The following is a 19,851-nucleotide window of genomic DNA, read 5'->3' on the forward strand; positions in this document are numbered from 1 at the left end:
AGACAGAGCATGAACGGGGGAGGGGCAGAGAGAGAGGGAGACACAGAATCGGAAACAGGTTCCAGGCTCTGAGCCATCAGCCCAGAGCCCGACGCGGGGCTCGAACTCACGGACTGCGAGATTGTGACCTGGCTGAAGTCGGACGCTTAACCGACTGCGCCACCCAGGCGCCCCAGCCTATATCTCTTAATATACTAAAAAACAGTAAATATAAATGAACCTTTAAATTAAAAACAAAAACAAAAATGAAAACAAAAACTTAATCATACCATTACAGCATTAAATGGGTGGATTGCATGGTATGTGAATTTTGAGTAAAGCTGCTATTAAAAAAAAAAAAGTAAAAACTTCTAAAGAGCAGTAAACAAAGAAAAAATTCATGGCCTAGGGCTGTAGCAGATTATTAAACCATACAAAAAACACAGTAGACATAAAGGAAAAAAATTCATAAATTTTTAAATTTTAAAAATTAAACTTAAAAAAATTTTTTTTAACTTTTTAATTTATTTTTGAGAGAGAGAGAGACAGAGCATGAATGGGGGAGGAGTAGCGAAAGAAGGAGACACAGAATCTGAAGCAGGCTCCAGGCTCTGAGCAAGCTGTCAGCACAGAGCCTGATGCGGGGCTCGAACTCACAAACTGTGAGATCATGACCTGAGACAAAGTCGGACGCTCGACCAACTGAGCCACCCAGGCGCCCCTAAAATTAAACTTTTTTTAAATTAACATATGCCATTTATAGTGTAAAAATTCAATGTGCAAAGTAAGAGAAGGCATTTGGAATGCATATATACATAAAGGAATCATATTCATAATATATAAAGAACTCTCAAAACCAGTAACAGACAACCTATTGGTAAAATGAGCAAAAGTGTTGAATTTTACAAGAGGATATCCAAATAGTAAGTAAACCCATGAAAGGACCCTTATCATCCTTACTGATAAAAGAAATTCAAATCAAGGTACGCTGCCAATACCACTCTATACTTACCAGAATGGATAAAATTTTAAAAATTAAGAAAATGCCAAGTGTTTGGGGGGCCTGGGTGGCTCGGTTCACTAAATGCCTGACGCTCAATTTCAGGTCAGATCATGCATGATCTCATGGTGCCTGAGATCAAGCCCTGCCTCAAGCTCCATGCTGGCAGTGTGGGGCCTGTGTGGGATTTTCTCTCTCCCTCTCTCTCTGCCCCTCCAGTGCACGCACGGCGCGCTCTCTCTCTCTCAAAATAAATAAACATTAAAAAATAGAAAAGAAAATATCAAGTATTTGTAAGTATATGGAACATTCAGAACTCATGTACTGCATCTACCTGTCAATATTTACTGAACTTGTTTAGACTCATAATTCAACAATTCCTCACTCCTGAGGAATTCCTCACTCCTAACAAATACATACATATTTATCAAATGACAAATGCAATAATTTTCATAACAGCACCATGTATACTATTTCAATACAGGAAACTACCTAATACCTATTAAGCGTTAGACCTGAGAAATAGTCGCGGTACCCTTACAAAACAGACGGTATGAAGCCATGAGAATGGGTGGTCTACAACTACACCCATTAACATGGATTATCATAAACATAATAAAATATAATACTGAGAGAAAAACCGAAGCACAAAAGCACACGGATTGTATGTTTATATTTATATACATTTCAAAACCAGCTGAAATGAAACAATGACGATGAAAGTCAGGCTAGTGATTATCCTTGGGAAGAGGCAGGGAAAGGGGTTGCTAGTAATTGGAAGAGCATGAAGGGGGTCAGAATGTGCCATTTTGACAGAAGCCTTATTTTGAGCTAAGGGCAACTGAGAAACAGCAGACACAGGAAGAACGCTCTGCCCTCCTTTATACTTAAAAACCTTTGTACAGGTTACAGAAATTTGCATTTATAAAGGTATTTCTTCTCCCCTATCAGGGAAAGGAAAACAACTCTTATCTGCATTACCTTAGCAATCAACCCTTATTTACCACACAGTTCCCACCCGACTTCTCACAAGTAACCACCCATAGTGGACCGACCCTCTTACTACTGGTTCTGGCCCCATACCTTGAGGGCAAGGAGGGCTTAGAGAGAGGACGAGCCCGCAGACCAGGAGCGGGTGGCGGGTTTCTGGAGCCCGGTACTCACCCAGAAGACTCGCTCCTCCAGGCACCGCAGGACACGCACCTCCTCACCGCAGGGTCTGGGCGCTCACACGACGCAGGACTGGGTAACTGCGCGCATGCGTCCAGAGGATCTGAGCACCACGCGCTCGCTCCCTGCGCGCTGGAAATGGCTCCGCGGAGGGCCGGCGGGCAGAACGTACATTCCAACCTGCGGGAGAGGGTGAGGAGGTGAGGAGCCTCTGCTTGCAAGGGTCCAGATCCCGGGTCAGCCAGTCGCGTCCCCTCCGGGACCTCCTCCAGCTCTCCAGCCCCCGTGACCCTCTCGTAGTCCAACCACGCCCTGCCCCTCATGCCCGGGGCTGAGCAAGGTTCGCCTCGGGTGGAGGTGGTTCCTTCGGCTGCTACACAGCTGCACCTGAGGCGTCCGCCAGGGCAGCAATCGAGGCTCACGCAGGAGAAAACGGCATCCAGAGAATGATTCCCAAAGTGAGTAACAGTTTTCTTCACCAAGAGCCTCATGATTAAAACCACTGATTCATTAAGCCCCCTGGGCTGGGGTAGGATTACTCAGGGTGGTCACCTGAATCCTCATGGGATTTTATGAGGTACGTTAGCCGACTTCTGGAGTGTGAACACAGTATCCTGCCACCAGTGGCACAGGTGCCTCCTTGTGAGGCAGTGATAGAGTCCAAGGCCATCCCATTTCGGACGACAGCTTTCTCTGTTAGAGACATCCCAGGATTTGATGAGGACAGGCTTTGTCAGCTGTCATTGAAGGCTTGTGGGGGTTAACTTAGTAAGGGCTTTGAAGTGTACTGTGACAGCCTGCGGGCTGATAGAACAAAGATGGCGCCCAAATGATCACAGTGGAAAACAGAACTACCCGCTAGCTTTGAGGAGAGGGAGGTTGGCAACTTTCCTTACTGTGGGCCAATTCTCTCCTGTGCCCAGAAAAAATCAGGGTGCAGTGGTCAAGCCACCCAGGTGGAAGCCACAGTCAAATGTTTGTGACACACAACCACCTGGTCCTATTTGGGGCGTACCCAGTAAATGCCTAGGTGGTGTGACCAGTCAGTGTCAAACCAGTCTGCCCCCCTTAACATGGACAGAAAGACCGTACAGTTACAGTGATACCCATCCCATATCCCAGGTACAATGGGTTTGTTTAGAGTGGTTTTTCTGTTGGAAACATAGGAGTGCGGAGTGCTAACCAGGGGTAAGCTGCATGAATGTATTACCTGAAACTGGATTTGCCTCTTGCTGGGTGTGGAGCCAAAAGACATAACCAAGCCAAAAATAGGAAAAGGAAGGGTTTTGTTTGCAACAAGAGAACGCTGTGTGTATTTCCCTAAGCAGTGTCTCCTTGAACAACAAAACGGGAAGTTTTAAGCTAAGGGTGCATACATATTCATGATCATTCGAATGTGTTAAATCCTGAGACGGTACCTTAGTCCACCTGGCCAAAATGGTTTTGCCTGTAGTAATTTAATACACTGCTGTAATATTCCTTCCTTCCTTTCAACCAACCCTGTTGCCAATAGGTTAAGGGGGGGGGGGGGATGGAACCTTCATTCAAGGCTGTGTTCTTTTGCCCCGCCTTACACATCATGACCCTTGAAATGTGACCCTGATGACTATTCAACTAAGGTATGTCTACATGGTACTAAGTTTCTCTAATCCTCTAATTGGTGGTGGCCTGGTTTATGTGGCAACAAGGAAAAGCTTGTGTTAAGCCAGATGCAGTGTCCTCACAAACCACAGCATGTTTAGAACCCTCACGTGGAGGGAGGGGGATATATAATCAATTAGCCAGTTTCTCACCATTTGGGAACTATGGTGGATGGCCCCAGATTCATTTGGCAATAGCCTTGGGTGTTGTTTAGAACACACAGGAGGGCAAATGGTCAATCTTTCTTTTGTAAATTTAATTTGCAGTCTCCAATAATATAAACTAAGAGGGTAAAGGAAAAGTTCTTTTTGTATTCCATATAAGAACACCAGAGAAGTTTCTAGAGTACTTTAATGATCTACTTTTTTAATCTTGGAAGTGGTTACATAGGTGTGATCCTTTAGTGAAAATTTATGGAGCCGTATACTTACGAAATTATGTGTAGTTTACTTTAATAAAAGCATAGTTGAAACATGAAAGAAAGAAATATTGAGGGCCATCCAGGTAGGAAATAGCATTAGTAAAGACAAAGAGGCAAAAAAGTACCAGCCTTATTCAGAACCAGTGAGGACAATCTGACTGAAGCCAAATATTTACAACTTCCATTATTACCAGAGATGAAAAAATGAAAAGGACTATTTAACCAAACATTTCATGTACCTGCTAAGAAATTGCCTCCTCTATTGAAGAGGCTCTTAAACTATTTGGGGGTTGTTCTCTGAATACCAGTTACAGTATGAAAACAAGGAAGTAGATATATACTTACAATTTGAATTTCTGTATTCTTTATCCATCAGTTTCAAGTACTTTAGCTCTTCATTTGATACTTGAGATGTAAATACAGGGCAAGATTTCTGTGTTCTCTTAAGAGAAACCTTTGTATAACAAAGGTAAAAATGTCCTATTGAGTTTAAGCTAAAACAATATCTTTCTAATGGTGAAATTTCAGGCTTCACCAAACCAAAAAGGATAGATATGAAGGACAGGATTGAGAGATTGGGCGAGAATTCTGTAGTAAACAGATGTTCCTAGATTTCAGCAAAAATTCTAATCATAGAATCAGACCAAGGATGAGAGCAGGTCATCTTTGGGGAAAAGGCACCAGAGGGATGCTGCACTGTGTTTGACTTATAAGGGCCAGGTGGGTGTATGCATTCCAAGGATTCAATAACTATTATTGAATCCCTGATTGTATTTGAATTTGTAAATCTTTCTGGATGAATGGTATGTATACCTGATAAACAGTATGACCTAGATAGTCTCTCTATTGCCCTCTTCTATATTAGATATGTGAGGCAATTGCTAAGACATCTTCATCATTCCCAAACTTTTTTTCTTTTCCAAAATTATGTAGAGACACTTGAAAAGTAGTTTCAACATAGAACCAAGAACATTCAGGACACAGAAGTCAATATATTTGAGGATTCTGTTTAGGTATTCTATTGAGACACTATTCAAGGTAAGTGCCTTGCATGAAAACCTGTCTCCCCAAGGGAGCTCCTTTAGAAACACTTGTTCCACCTCTTCAAATCTAAATATTCACCTGCAGTGATTCTTTTTGCACTTAATCTAATTTCTTTCTATGCCCAAGATTTAGGTACATCTTACATGCCCCATAAATGTTTCTGAAAATTGCCTGTGAATTCAGCATCTTTAAACTGGGTTCTTTTTATGTGCACTAGGGAAGTTCACTATTTACAGAAACCCTGAGGTAAACCTTTTTATGGGGCACCTGGGTGGCTCAGTTGGTTGAGCATCCCGACTGCAGCTCAGGTCATGATCTGGCAGTTCCTTGAGTTCCAGCCCCACATCAAGCTCCCTGCTGTAAGCCTGTCAGCACAGAGCCCACTTCAGATCCTCTGTCCCCCTCTCTCTGCCCCTCCCCCACTTGCATTCTCTCAAAAAATAAATATTAAAAAAACTTTTTATGATTTGAATAAACATTTGATAAGGAAATGATCACCTTTTCATTATGCCTGGCTTATGAGTAGTCTGTCCTTAAAATGAGAGTTAAACTGAATTGATGTTTTAACTTATACCTAGTTCTAATTCCTCTCCAGATTTCTCCATACTTCTCTTCAGAAGAATTGTTTGCATGATGTGCACCAAATTCTTACCAGGAATATTAATATTCCAGTGTGTTCTACTACCATTATGCCTCTACACCCATCCAATCAATGGATTCATGATGATAATGATGGTAGATCTCAGACCTATCCTAGTCAGCATGCTTCTTGGACTCGTTTTCTCCAGCTTCCATTTAATGCTGAGCTACCCCAGAAATACAACTGATACCTTCAGTTAGGTTTTCTAAACTTTGCATTTTGTTGTATTTGATCCCTGTAGTAGAGACTGTCAGTTTTATTTCAGTATCTATCCTCTAATACTTACTCACTATTGGAAACTCCAATTTTTATGTGGGCAATAGCTTCTCAAGAAAAAAAAAATGTATATATATATATATATATATATATATATATATATATATATGATGCATTTCTAGGCTTTCCATGCACCTAGGCATGTCATATGACTGAAGTGCTGCCAATGGGTTGGAAGCAGAAGTGTTGTGTCCAACTTGTGGAGAGTGTCTTTAAAGCAGGGTGGCATACATTAGTTCCTTCTTTCATCTTTTCTGCTGGTTAGAATACAGACATGATGGATTTGATAAGGGAGCCAAATGCTAAGTATTACAGGGAAATAAATTAGAAGGAAACTCAGTCCCTCTATATTTATTTGAAAGGAAAAGGAAATACATTCTCTTTATTTAACCCAGTAGTATGTTGAGGAATCTGTCACAAGAATCTAATAGTAATTGATGCATTTCTATTCCCCACTTGTTAGGTGTGTGACTTTGGCAAGTTACTTGTACTTTTAAAGACACGTCCCTTATGTGTTGTTGAATGGAAAACATATAGCACTTGTCTTGGCTTGTGTGTGAAATGTAGGATTATCCATGCAAAGAGATTACTTTATGTCCTAGCTTATAATAAGTACTCAGTAAATTCTAGTTTTATTATTTCATATTTTCTATAGCTTAACTATACTTGAGCTCAGGATTACTAATTCTGTTGAATAAATATTCAACCCCTGACATCTGTTTATAGCTGTCCGCCTTGATAGCCCATAAGTACCTCAGGCCCATCATGTCTGAAAACCAACTAATCATATTGTTTTCAAGTTGGTCTTTTCCTGAATTTTCTTTTTTGATGAATGTCATTACCATCCACATAGTTCTGCAAACAAAAGAATACCACTTATTTTAGGCTATTTATTATGCAAACTATAGTCCCTAGATGATCTAGGTCGTCTTTATAATCTTTTATATCTATTCACACTCCTCTTTCACTTTCCTTGTCTCTAGTTTAAGTATTCATCTGACTTGCATTACTGCGGGGCTCTCATAATTGGTCTTTCTACCTATTTATCCCCATCAAGAAACCTTTCTATAGATGGGTATTTAATCAGGCCATCATCCTACTTAAAAGCATTTCCAAGGCATGCTTTTGGATACAAATAAAATACAAACTTCATACCACAGTCTGAAAAGTTTATGTTCTATTTCTTCCTAACTTTCAGTTTCATTCCCTGTCTCTTTACCAATCAGACCCTTAATTTCAGCCATAAAAATAGCTAGCATTTATGGAGTCATGCACTTTTCTGAGCACTTGACATGAACTATCTTTTTTAATCTGCTAAACAACCTTATGAGGGAGATATCATTATTATTGCCAGATGTTATTGCCAGATGAGGAAAGTGATACATAGAGACATCAGAGGCTTATTTAAGTTTGCACAGCAAGCAAGTGGTAGACCAGGGATCAGCCTAAATGGAGCTTGAACTCCACCTTGGGGCTTTGCCCCTTGCCATACTAAACCCCATATGCACTGTGCAATTTATTTTTCCATTTCTTTTTCTAGAATGCACCCCGTTTGGGGAACATGTCTCTCAACCTGGGTAATTCCTTAATTTTTTTTTTTCAGTGGATCCTCCTAGAAAGGAGGACTCTTGCAGGAAGAGTTAGGTACACCTCCTTTGTGTTCCTATAACATTGGGCATTGTGCTTCCGTCACAGCCCTTACCCTCTATTGTTACTATTTCTTTGTCTCCGATCAGTGTATAAGTATAGATGAAATTTGTGTTATTCAATTGAGTGTCCTAAAGTATAAAAGAGTGCATAGGACATATTAGATATTTTATAATCATTTTCTGAGCAAATTACAAGAATAAGTAAATTGGTAAATGGAAGAAACATGCAGATGCAACAAAATAAAACTATATTATGCCATAGGAAAAGCAATTTACTAAGAATATAATTTTTTTAAATGTTTAGAGAGAGAGAGAGAGAGAGAGAGTGGGGGCGGGGCAGAGAGAGAGGAGGACAGAGGATATAAAGTGGTCTTTATACTGACAGCAGTGAGCCCGATGTAGGGCTCAAACTCACAAACTGTGAGATTATAACCTGAGCCAAAATTGGAAGCTCAACTGATTGAGCCTCCCAGGCACCTAGGCAATCTAATTTTTAGATTTAGCTTTGGAATTAAAGATATGTATGGATTTTATGAGATGTCTTTTAATGCCCTAATTTGGTTTTTGAAGCAACTTATTATGAAGAAAAGCAGGTCACATGAAGAGGTTAAAAAATCAAATATGACAAGTTATGTCAAGACGGAAATACACCCTCCAAACCCTCTCAGCTGCGTGGAGCAGATGCTCTTCTTGGTGGAAACAGACACTGAATGATGTTGTGTATGAGAAGACTTGGATCCTTTCCTCAAAAATCAGCTTTTAATAAAAAGGACAGTCTCTTTTAGGGCCATTGAGCATAGGTTCACATCTTCACCACAGCAGAGAGGCAATAGGGATTTATTGATTACACACCTGTTAAGTTCCACCTACCCAACCCCAGTCCACTCAGTCTCCCCACGCCTGCCTTGTCTGCTAGGAAATTACCAGCCAGTTCCCTGCCTGACTTCCTGAACTGTATTCATTCTAGGCTTGGTCTATCACAGTAGCCACACCTCCATGTCTTTTGACTGTCACAGCCCATCTCTGCTTTGAATCACCATGCCTAAATAAAGCTCTTCTCAGGGCTCTCTGTCCCCTGGACCACTCAACCATGTACTTTTTAAAACAGAGTATACTCAAGTAGATATATTTTTTTAAGTTTATTTATTTTGAGAGAGAGGAAGGGAGAGAGAGAGAAAGAGAGATTGAGAGTGTGAGCAGGCAAGGGGCAGAGAGAGAGGAGGAGAGACAGAATCCCAAGCAGGCTCCATATGGTCAGCACAGAGCCCAAAGCAGGGCCCAATTTCATGAACTGACCTGAAATCAAGAGTCTGACACTTAACAAACTGTGCCACTCAGGTGCCCCTCAAGGAGATCATTTTTAAAGTGTCTTACATATCTAAGTGATGTGATTTACTTAGCCATCTTAGGATATGATATCTAGGGACACTTTGAATTCCATTAATAGATGACTTCCAGAAAGGATTTATTATCTCTCCTTATAGGTCACATTTTTATATTTTAATAAGAAAAGCAATCTTAGAATTACAGTGAGATCTTGCCCAAAATAATATCTAGAAATGGCAGTTTAAGAAGCTGGGGAAAATATCCTGTGCTTTTGGCCTTAGCTTATTGTAGCACTAATGTGTTTGTGCTACTAACCGAATTACCACTGGCATTTAATCAAAGAAGGAAAAGATCAAATACATACAAATTGAACTAAACAAGTGAAATTATCAGACATGCTTAGAAGGCGGCTGAGAAATGAGAACACAGATAGCAAGCTGTGAGCAGCCACATCAAAACCATAGAAGAATAGGTAGGGAGTGGAAGAAGCATAACTTCATGGATAATAACCAATGGCCTAAATACAATAGTACTTAGCCCTGCATTTCAGAAACTCCTAGTTTGAATTTTCATGGCACACCTGCAGAAGACTTGAGAGGAATTTGGAAGATAAAGGTGCAAATAGAGAAACTCACTAGATAATTTACTGGCTCAGGAGTTATTATTTTGGTCAATGCTATATTTATTTTTATCTTCTTCATGAAAAATGAAATGAAGCATAAAATATGGAAAATGGAATTCTTGGCCTCTTGGTTGAGTTTCAAATGCTCTTCAGGCCGTTACTCCCCATCTCCTGATAGGCCTTCATTGCTACTCTGGTGGGTTCAAGGAGGAAGTGCTTCTCCCAGGAGTTACGGTGGAACCTAGAGACTGAAGATATGCAGCATGAATCTGTGACACATGGATTCAGAAGAACAAGACCAAAAATTTCATAAAGAAGATAATTTATTCCTATGCTAAGTGAGAAAGTGGTCTTCATTGGAGTGAAGGCATAGAGTCTCAATCAGGGGAGAAGTATGACTAGTGCAGGCTCCATAAATGCCATATGCTGATGTATCAATACCCGAGAATAGTCTCTGCTTAGTTCTTAGGTAGTAAGAACTCTTTGAGTAGCATTGGTATGTCCCCTTCAGTTGCATTATTGTTTTGGTTTATTTCTATGCAACAAGCCACCTAAAAAATTTAGCAGCTTAGAATAACTGTTTATTATCTCTTTGGTTCTGTGGGTTGTCTGAGCTCAGCTGGACAGTTCTTGCTCAGGGCCTTATATGTGGTTGCAGTCACACAATAGCTGGGGCTGGAGTTATTAGAAGGATGGACTGGTCTAGAATACCAAGATCTATCACTTACATGGCTGGACTTGCTGCTGACTTTTAGCTGGGAGCCAGGGATGTCTACAGGAGTACCTATACATGCACATTGGGCTCCTCAACATGATCACTAGGTTCTCACTGTTACTACCACAATATTCTATTGGACAACGGTCACTGGCCCCACCTCACCCAGATTCAAGGGGATGAAGAAGTAAACTCTGTCTCTTGATGGAGGAACAACAGTATCATACTGCAGAATAAAGTGAGTAATGGGAGATATTATTGTGGTCATCTTTGGAAAATATAGCCATCAACAATTATTGACATACAATCGTGGGGTTGTAAGCTTTCAGATGTACCCAGACTCCCCAGTTCCTCCATATGTTAGAGCCTCTCCATTTGTCTTCGGAGCCCTTTCTGCGTTAAGTACCCTATTCCATAAATATTCTGGGCTGTCATGTTCTTTTGGACATCAGTCTTTCAGCCTCTTCCCCTGTCAAAGCTCTCCTATCTTGCATTCTATTTCCTCAGGGTAAACATGAGTGATGTGGGACACTTGATTTTCTTCTATATTGGAGCCTCTGTCCAGATATCTACTGAAAAAAAAAAAAACTATGCTTCCAGAAGATTTAGTACAATGTGACTGTTAAAAGGTAAACTGAGGTACATTAAAATTTTGGAGAGTTTTTTAAGCAAACATCTATTCCAGTCAGGCAGTGCCAAACCAAATAGGATTAGGAGTGCTCCACCTGCAGGAGCTAAAGAAAAGGCTTTTATCGAACAGGTGTAGAAGCCAAACAAAGAAGTTATTTGATTGGCTATAGCTTAAGCTGTTGCTTTATTTGGGAAAGTCTAGTTGTCTGTTTGTCATTAATTTAGATTTCTTAACTTTAAGGCATTTATAGGAATTGAGTCTGGCTTATATTTTGGTTTATTTATGTAAGCTACCAGGGTATTGGAGACACCTCAGTCTAATGGTCTCCTTGTTTAATTACTTTCACAGGGAGCATGTTTTTCATTGCTGGCAAAGATTTAGGCTATAGAGGGCTGCAGAGAGCTCGGATGTATAGTGTAAAAACTTCAAGAAAATACCCTTTGCCATTTAGTTTTTAAAGTTTGGAACAATGCCATGCATAAGAAGCCAACTTCTTTAATTTCCCCTGATGAGACTATAGCCTTGACAGCCTCACAAAGCCCTTCAGAGGCGAAGCTGCCAGGGCATAGCAGCTCCCATCCCGAAAGTGGGAGGAGGTGGAGGTGCCATACATGTACACAACCAAAACCTTTTACTATAGATGCAAAAAAATTCTGTCATCAGACCTACTTGTATTTCCCTCATGTCTCCCTAAAAAGTCCCATTATTAACCATGGAATAGGAAATAACAACCATTATACAACGCAAGACAGTGTAGTACAGTGGTTAAGCATCACCCTTGGAGCTGAAAGGCCTGAGTTCAAATCCCAGCCCTGTGACTTACTCTTTGGAAGTTAAGCATCTCTCTCTCCTCCTTGGTTTCTTCAACTGTAAAGTGAGGGTAATGATAGTAACCGTTTCCAAAAACTAGCTTGAGAATTTCATTTACCTGACATATAGAAAGTACTACAGATATTTGCTATTATGCTTATTTTGATCCTTGCCACTTTTGAAGTATCTCCATGATATTAAAGGAGAATAGTATATAGTGTGACCAATATGAGATTAGACGATATGCATGCACCCTTTTGGTGTGCTGGCTGGTTAATGCGTTACCCCTCCCAGGGAATATAATGCAGTGGAAGCCATCATTGTATCAATATGTTCCTGCTGGGTCCATGGCTCTTTAAGGAAAAGAGCATATGGTAGAATTTCAGGCACCATAGGAGGTCAATGAGAGGAATATTTCTGTTGAAGGGGAAGAAACTCTTTTAAAGTTGCTGATTTTATCTACTCATCAAATTCTCTGTTCTCTTTAAGTATAAAAATAAAATTATTTGTGTGTTTCTTCCCTTTATTCATTATAAAGTTTTATTCTATGGCTTTTAGTTTCTAAAAACACCACAAGGGCAGTGACAGAGGTACCTCCCAAAATGTGAAGAAGATCTTACTAGAGATAAATGGAAATTCAAAGCCTGTGATCCCATAATCGGGAAGAATATGTTGGCTCCAAAAACTAATAGAGCAATGAGAATAGGTAGAAAAAGATATATTGTTTTAAGGAGTATTCTGATTTGGATAATTACTAAGAGCTAAGAAGAAAAGTAATTATGCATCAACATGACTGCTATTTGAAAACAAACAAAAATAAAACCAGTACTAAAAACCCAACAGCCAAAAAAAATAAATAAACAAATAAAAATTGTTTTCAGCCACCTATTCTGTTATAGGAACTATTTAACTTACATAATAGACTTAGGAGATTTTATTAATTCAGTTTTATTTTGGAGGAAATCAAGACTCAGAGAAATCAAGTAACTTGCCCAGGTCCTGCAGGTGGTGGCTTTATATGCCAAAAGTCAGACTCAAATGTTTCTGACTCTATGTTCCGTCTCTGAAACCCTATCCCTTGTTCACACATCAGTGCTAACAACATAAGTCCTTGTTTCTCATCTTGGCAGGAATGGTGGTCCATAGTCTATCCTAAAATATTCTTCTGCCTTATCTTTCATTACCTCCCAAGACCAACTCTCTATTCCAGCCAGAACAGTCTTCTTACAGATCTTGTTAATCTGATTTGCCTAGCTCTGTCCTCTGTCCCCTTGTGTTTCCCACCAATGATACTGTCCTCTCCTCCACTCTGCTGATTTAAACCTTGACATTCCTCAGAACATCTTCAACATTATCAGCTCTGTGCACCTTCTGAACTCCCAAATTCAGTCCATTAGCCCTCCACTGAACTCAGTGTGTCATTACTGGGGTTCAGCTTGCCCCAGGTCCTGGCATTTTCTGAAGTATAGACCTTGCCTCCAAGAATAGGGCAGAGTCTTAAGTTTTCCTCTTGGATCTTTATGTAACACATAGTAAGTCCTTAATAAATGCTGAGTAATTGACTATTGGTCAGTTCTTGAGCAGTTCTGTGACAAAAAAAAAAACAAAAAAACAAAAAACAAAAACCACACCCACACACAAAAAAACAAACAAACAAAAAAAAAAAACGCCACAACAACAAAACCCAAGGCTTGGGATTAGTCCGTCACTGGTAAAGAATTTCATGAGAGTAAGTTTTTGGGAACAAAGGTGATTGGAAGAGTTTGTAGGAAAAGGTCCATCTTTAGAGGAGAGCACATTTTCTTACAGAAAATGCCACAGTAGTACCTAGGTGGGAGAAAGCAAAAAACTTTATAAAAAACTTTATAAATGCAAAGTGCAACATAAATGGATGTGACCTAGATGTGCTGTTGGTGTTATTTAGTGTTCAGATTAGGCAAAAGTGTTGAATCAGCATTGGAAACCCAAGAGGTAAATTGACAGGTCTTTGCCAGATGGACTTCAAATTTTCTATGACAAGAATAAAAGCTATGGCTAAAGTAACCAATACAGAAAAAAAAAAAAAGTAAGGCCCAATGACTTGAAAATCTTCACATGCTTCAGCCACAGATATATGAGTGTGACTGTCTTTTATGCACTGAAACAGGCTTGTACTTAATCTTTCTGCTACTTAATCTTATTATCTAGAAAACAAAGAGCCTCAACTGTACAATTACAAAGTTTGGTTCAGTCATTTTGAATAATCTGTATCTTCCAACAGGCTTAATCTCAGACAAAGATCTGAAGTAGAGAATCTTTCTAACTGAAAACCCCTGCCTACTTTTCTAGAATCTACATCCCCCAACCTACCTCCCATCTTCCCAAGGTAGCAAATGCTGTCATGCTGCCCATGGTGTATTGCTAACAAATCCGTATCTGTATTTTGAAGTTTGCAACAACTTTCTTGGGTATTGTCTTTTGTGGCCTTCACAGATATGTGTGAGACAGAAACAAACCCCATTTCCAGATGTGAAAATTGAGGGTTTTTTAAAAAAAATTTTTTTAGATGTTTATTTATTTTTGAGAGAGAGAGGCAGAGCATGAACAGGGGAGAGGCAGAGAGGGAGAGACTGAATCCGAAGCAGCCTCCAGATCTGCACTGTCAGCATAGAGCCCAACGTGGGTCTCAAACTCTCAAGCCATGAGATCATGACCTGAGCTAAATTCAGGTGCTTAACAGACTGAGCCACCCAGGTGCCCCTGAAAATCGAGTTTTAAGGAGGTTAAGAAACTTAGTCATTGGGATTTGAAGTCTTGGAGCAGGTAGTTGAACCCCCAAATCCTTCTTTCTTTCTCGAGACCATGTTCTCTCATAGGATCCAGCACTGTGGTGCTGTGGGTGATGTTGCAAACTGATCTAATTGTGCAGGTCTATGCCCTCTGTCCCACAGCTGTGCTGTCTTACTCTTCCTCTCCAGTTCTTCACTCTACTTTCCTAAAATCTCAAGCATAGCATAATAGGGTCTGTGTTCATTCAGTAATGAAACAAAATTATCCCAGTAAATATTCAAAAGGGTAATTTCAGAGTCAACACATGAGGCCTAAGAAGTGTAATGGTAAATTTGGAGGTTTTAGGGCCTGATTCAGAAAGGAAGTAAGGCAGGCAGAGGGCTTCTAAGTTTTATTTTGAATCTCCCACATAATTGTTTTGCCTTCAACCAATGTACAGTGGCAAGAGTTGAAGATGGATAAGAGTGGAAATTCAATGGATGTAAAAGGAAAAGTGCTGTATTTAGGATTAGATAGGTATAAACATATAAATATGTAGATTTTTTTTAATTGGGCAAGATTGTAAATTCCAAGTACAACATACAGTACAGCAGCATGTGGTGAAGTTCTAAACTCTGAGATGTCCAGCTAAAGTGTTCAGTGAGAAGTTGAGAGAAGGGATCAGGGTGACTATCAGAATGAGTTTCAGGAGGTGGATTTGCACTGAGTTCGAAAAGATATGTACACTCTGGAGGTGGTGGTGATGCTGGCACTGGGACTGACAGAGTGCTGCAAGACGAATTCACAGTTTCTGTTGAAGAAGGTACATATGATCTTCACCTCATCTGCCTCCTCCTACACTAGGATGGAAGAGAGAGTCGAGGTGCAGAGAAAGGAAGGGGAAGGTATGCCCCTGACATCTTGACACAGGGATTCTGAAAGCAATATGGAAGAAATCTGAGGAGACAGGGAGGGAGTGCCTGTCACATGTGTTAAACTACAATTTCCCAATAACACTGCTTTTCCATTTGTACTTTATCTCCTCCCTTGTGTCCCAGGCCCTGTGCCAGGCCCTGGGATGCTCCAGTCTTGAAACACTTCAGAACAACCCTTTACTGCTCCCCAGGGAGACAGCTGAATTCTCGCACATCTGTGCATTTTATAGAAACTGAAGCATAGGCAAATTGGTTTGTTTTGAGTGGGGAGGGAGATGTAGGAGTGTCCAATCTTCTTTACCTTTACAAGATTCCTTGAATACAGTTCACTTCATAGCCCAGATGGCTGGTTTATATGGGTGGACATAACAATCCAAACACTCTTAGAAATAGGCAGAAGAATAACTAAGGGGACTTGGAGGGGCCCAACCCCCTTACCTTCAACTGCTGACACTCTTCCATTTTCCACTTCATTTGGGGTAACACCTTCTCTCTCTCTTTCTCTCTCCCACCTCTCCTTTTTAGTTTTAATTAATAGACTTTATTTTTATAGAAGTTTTAGATATACAGAAAGTTGATCAGAAAGTACAGTTCTGTATGTCCCCCTTATCCCCAGTCTTCCCAATTACTAGCATCTTACCTTAGTGTGGTGCATTTGTTATAACTGTTGAACAAAGATTGATATATTAATATCATATATCCAATATTATAGTATGACACAGAATAGTTTCACTGCGTAGAAACAAAGTATTTTTGCTAAAGAACCTCTTCCTGTTGTAATTAAAATATAAACTCTGTAGCCAAACAGACATGAGTTCAAATTGGGGCTCCTGGATCTGTGTGCCCTTCTACACCCAGCTTCTCCTTCAGACGCCTGAGGAGTAGAACCATTCTTTTAGTTGGTAATCATGAAGAAAAAAAAGAGATGACATTTGCCAAAATTCTCATTTAGCTACTCACCAGTATGATAATGAGAAACCATAATTGTGAGTGGCTGAATGAGATGTTATAGTAAAAGAAAGAAGAACCTCTGTCAAGAGTTAGGGCATGGCAGAACTGGAGAAAAGGCCAGTGTGTGTGTTTATGTGTGTGTGTGTGTGTGTGTGTGTGTGTGTGTGTGTGTGTGTGTCAAAACAGTATTTGAGCAATTACAGAGAAATAGGAGGACCCTGGGGACTGGTGGTTAATAAGGTAAATGTGATGGGTGAAGTTCTCAGAAATAGAACTAGGACATCAATAGACACAAACATATGCTGTAAGACTAAAAAGATACAAAATCTGAGAGTAGGCAATAGTATAAAAAAATCTCATTTATATTTCTTATTCAGCGTTTACCTTTGACATATTTAGATCTTATTAAAGAGAAAATTCTGTTTTATGTTGTAAAGGTATGCTATTTTTTTAAGTTTATTTATTTACTTTTGAGAGAGAGAGAGAAAGAGAGTATGCATGTGGGGGAGAGGCAGCGAAAGAGACAGAGGGAGACAGAGAATCCCAAGCAGGTTCTGCGCTGTCAGCATGGACCCCGATGCAGGGCTCAAACTCATGAACTGTGAGTCCATGACGTGAGATGAAATGAAAAATTGGATGCTTAACCAACTGAGCCACCCAGGTGCCCCTAAAAGTAGGCTGTGTTTTATTTATTATTATTACTACTGTTTAATTTTAGGATTCTTATAGTAGCATACTTTTTTTTTTTTTTTTGGTTTTAGTAACTTACATAGACAAATCATAACAAATACCCCATACCAGCCAGTGGTGTGTTGATTAAATTCTTAAAAGAGAAATCACTTTAATGTTGGTCTATTCTGTTCACCCTACCATCCCCAGACCCTTCTTTGGAGGACATGAATTGATAAGCTACATCAAACCCTATGGCACTATATTCTTAGTGTTGGCCTATCAGACAAATATCTAAATAAAAGGTTAAAACAGAAGAAAATATTAACAGGAAGTTTAAGTGTGTTTGAGGGATTGAAAACTGGCTTCCTATATTACTGTGTTAAAGTTCCCCTTTCAGTAGAGCTAGGCACTTGAGGATCAGGGAATCTGAGAGGGAGGTCAGCAAAGTTCTTTCACTAGTGTTGAAAATAATGAGCAAGAACATCAGGATTCTACTAGTTCTCAGGAACCATTACTAAGTTCAAAAAAGTAGTTCTTGGTATTTCAGGCTTTGGTGACCCTTCTGCTCTCTCCTGAAAGATTTACCATGTGCAGCTCGGTAATCTACTTTATTTGTCTATTATTTTGTACCAAGAAAGAATCTCTAATTTGTGCACACCAGTGGCCATAAATAACTGATAATATCTTCAAGCTTTTAGAATTTTGTTTATTGTGTGACCCATCGGAATATTTTTTTAAAGTAGTAGAGTGAGAGGAAAGGTGTTGGTGTTGTAATTGTAGACTTCAGTTGTTGGATTGCAGAGAGGACATTTGAAGAGATAGGTGGAAGAGACAGGAAATGAGAAATGAGGAATATCTGGGGTCCCTGAAATCAGACCACCCATCAGCATGTCCTCCACAGTTCAGAGAAGTGAATCCTACCTAGATTCTACCTATCTACATTACACCTGTTCTCCTTCCAATGATCGTTTACTTTCATAGAACCCCACATTTAAGAAACGGGGTTTAAGGTGTCTGACTTCAACGTTTACAAAAGAATGTTTTGAAGGAATTCTCTTTCCAACATATAAAATGGCAGGCTGCCTTAAAGAGGATTTGGGAAGAAAAAGAAACAATTTTCCTTATTCCGTTAATGCATTGCTACAGTGTGCTATTGCTGCCAAGTGTCCCCAGGGGTGTGAGGCTTTCTCTCACTCTCAGGGCCATTTTTTTGATGCTGTTGCACAGAGACCTTCTAGCATAGAAGGCCCTGTCTTATGAATGTGTACCTACCTACCAAGACATTCCCACATACATAAGAAAGGATTATTTAGGACTGGCTCCCATTTTTCCATTTCAAATCTGGGCTGTGGGGTTTTTTAGTTGCTGTTCTTTGATTTTATGCAAGGACAGCAGCATAAGGGAAGCTGGGAAGCTGCTCCACCAGGCTTCAAGCATATGCCTGAATTTGTTTACCACAAACAAAATCCTCTCAGCTACTTGTTACTGTCACCATGGCAACAAGATTGGGGTTACTTCTATCAACAAAGCACCACATAAGGCAAAGGCGGGCAGTTAATAAAGAAGAGCAATGATAATTATATAGCAGCCAGTTGCCGGCTCAAACACAGAGTCCTTTTTCCAAATTGTAGTTCCCTTTTCTATGTAGAAATGGAAATTATAACTTAATACGCTTTGGAAAGCCATTCCTGTATTTGTCTAGGAGATGGAAAAATAAACAGCTGGAAATTCTCCACAGATCTTAACTCAGCTCCACAGCATAACCCTATTAGTAGGTTTATTTGCCTCAGTAGCATAAAACTGCCTCATTAATGAGTAAGAATATAATCCAGGAATAGCTATGGAAAAATTGATTTCTGATTTTAAATACAAAATATTGAAATGAGGACCCAGAGAACAGGAATGTACTTACTGAGGAAAGTGAGATTAAGTAGACAATTTCCTGTCCTTTTCATTAAGATAAGTAAGTTTAGGCAGACTGAATTCATAGCTGATAAATTTTATCTACTATTAATCAACCATCACACACTCTATCCATTTCATAGTTCCATACTTTAATTGCAATTGGGTAGAACTCTACTGGAGAAATATAATGAAGGATACACAGATGTAAATATACAGATTGATTAATTCACTAAACTTTAATTGGCTACTGACAATGTATACAGCAAGCTAGGCCTTATATTAGTCCCAGAAGACATTAAAATGAATAAAATAGAGGTCTCATTCTCAAAGACCTTGATAATATCACTGGATATGCAAACAGCAATAATTTAGGCAGGATGATATGGGTAAACCAAAGTCCTAGGAGTGATATTGAGAAAATGCAGAAAAGTGAATGCTAGATATTATTAGGAAATTTTGATGTAATTTTTGATGTATATTCATCTTGGCCTTAAAAGATCAGAATAATACCTACAAGTGGAGAATGTGATCTCAAAGGTAAAATTGACAAAATATACTCATAAGTCTTAGCTCTAACTTTTATATCTTCACTTCCCCCTCACCATAAATATCGTTGTTAACTACCTGACCTTTCCTCTTGGACTGAGGCATTTATCCAGGCATAGCAAGATGTATTAGCAATTGTACAGACTCTACCTTGGTCCATGTATTAGTTT

The sequence above is a fragment of the Prionailurus viverrinus genome, chromosome D3 (assembly GCF_022837055.1).
Source record: "Prionailurus viverrinus isolate Anna chromosome D3, UM_Priviv_1.0, whole genome shotgun sequence".
NCBI lineage: Eukaryota > Metazoa > Chordata > Mammalia > Carnivora > Felidae > Prionailurus > Prionailurus viverrinus.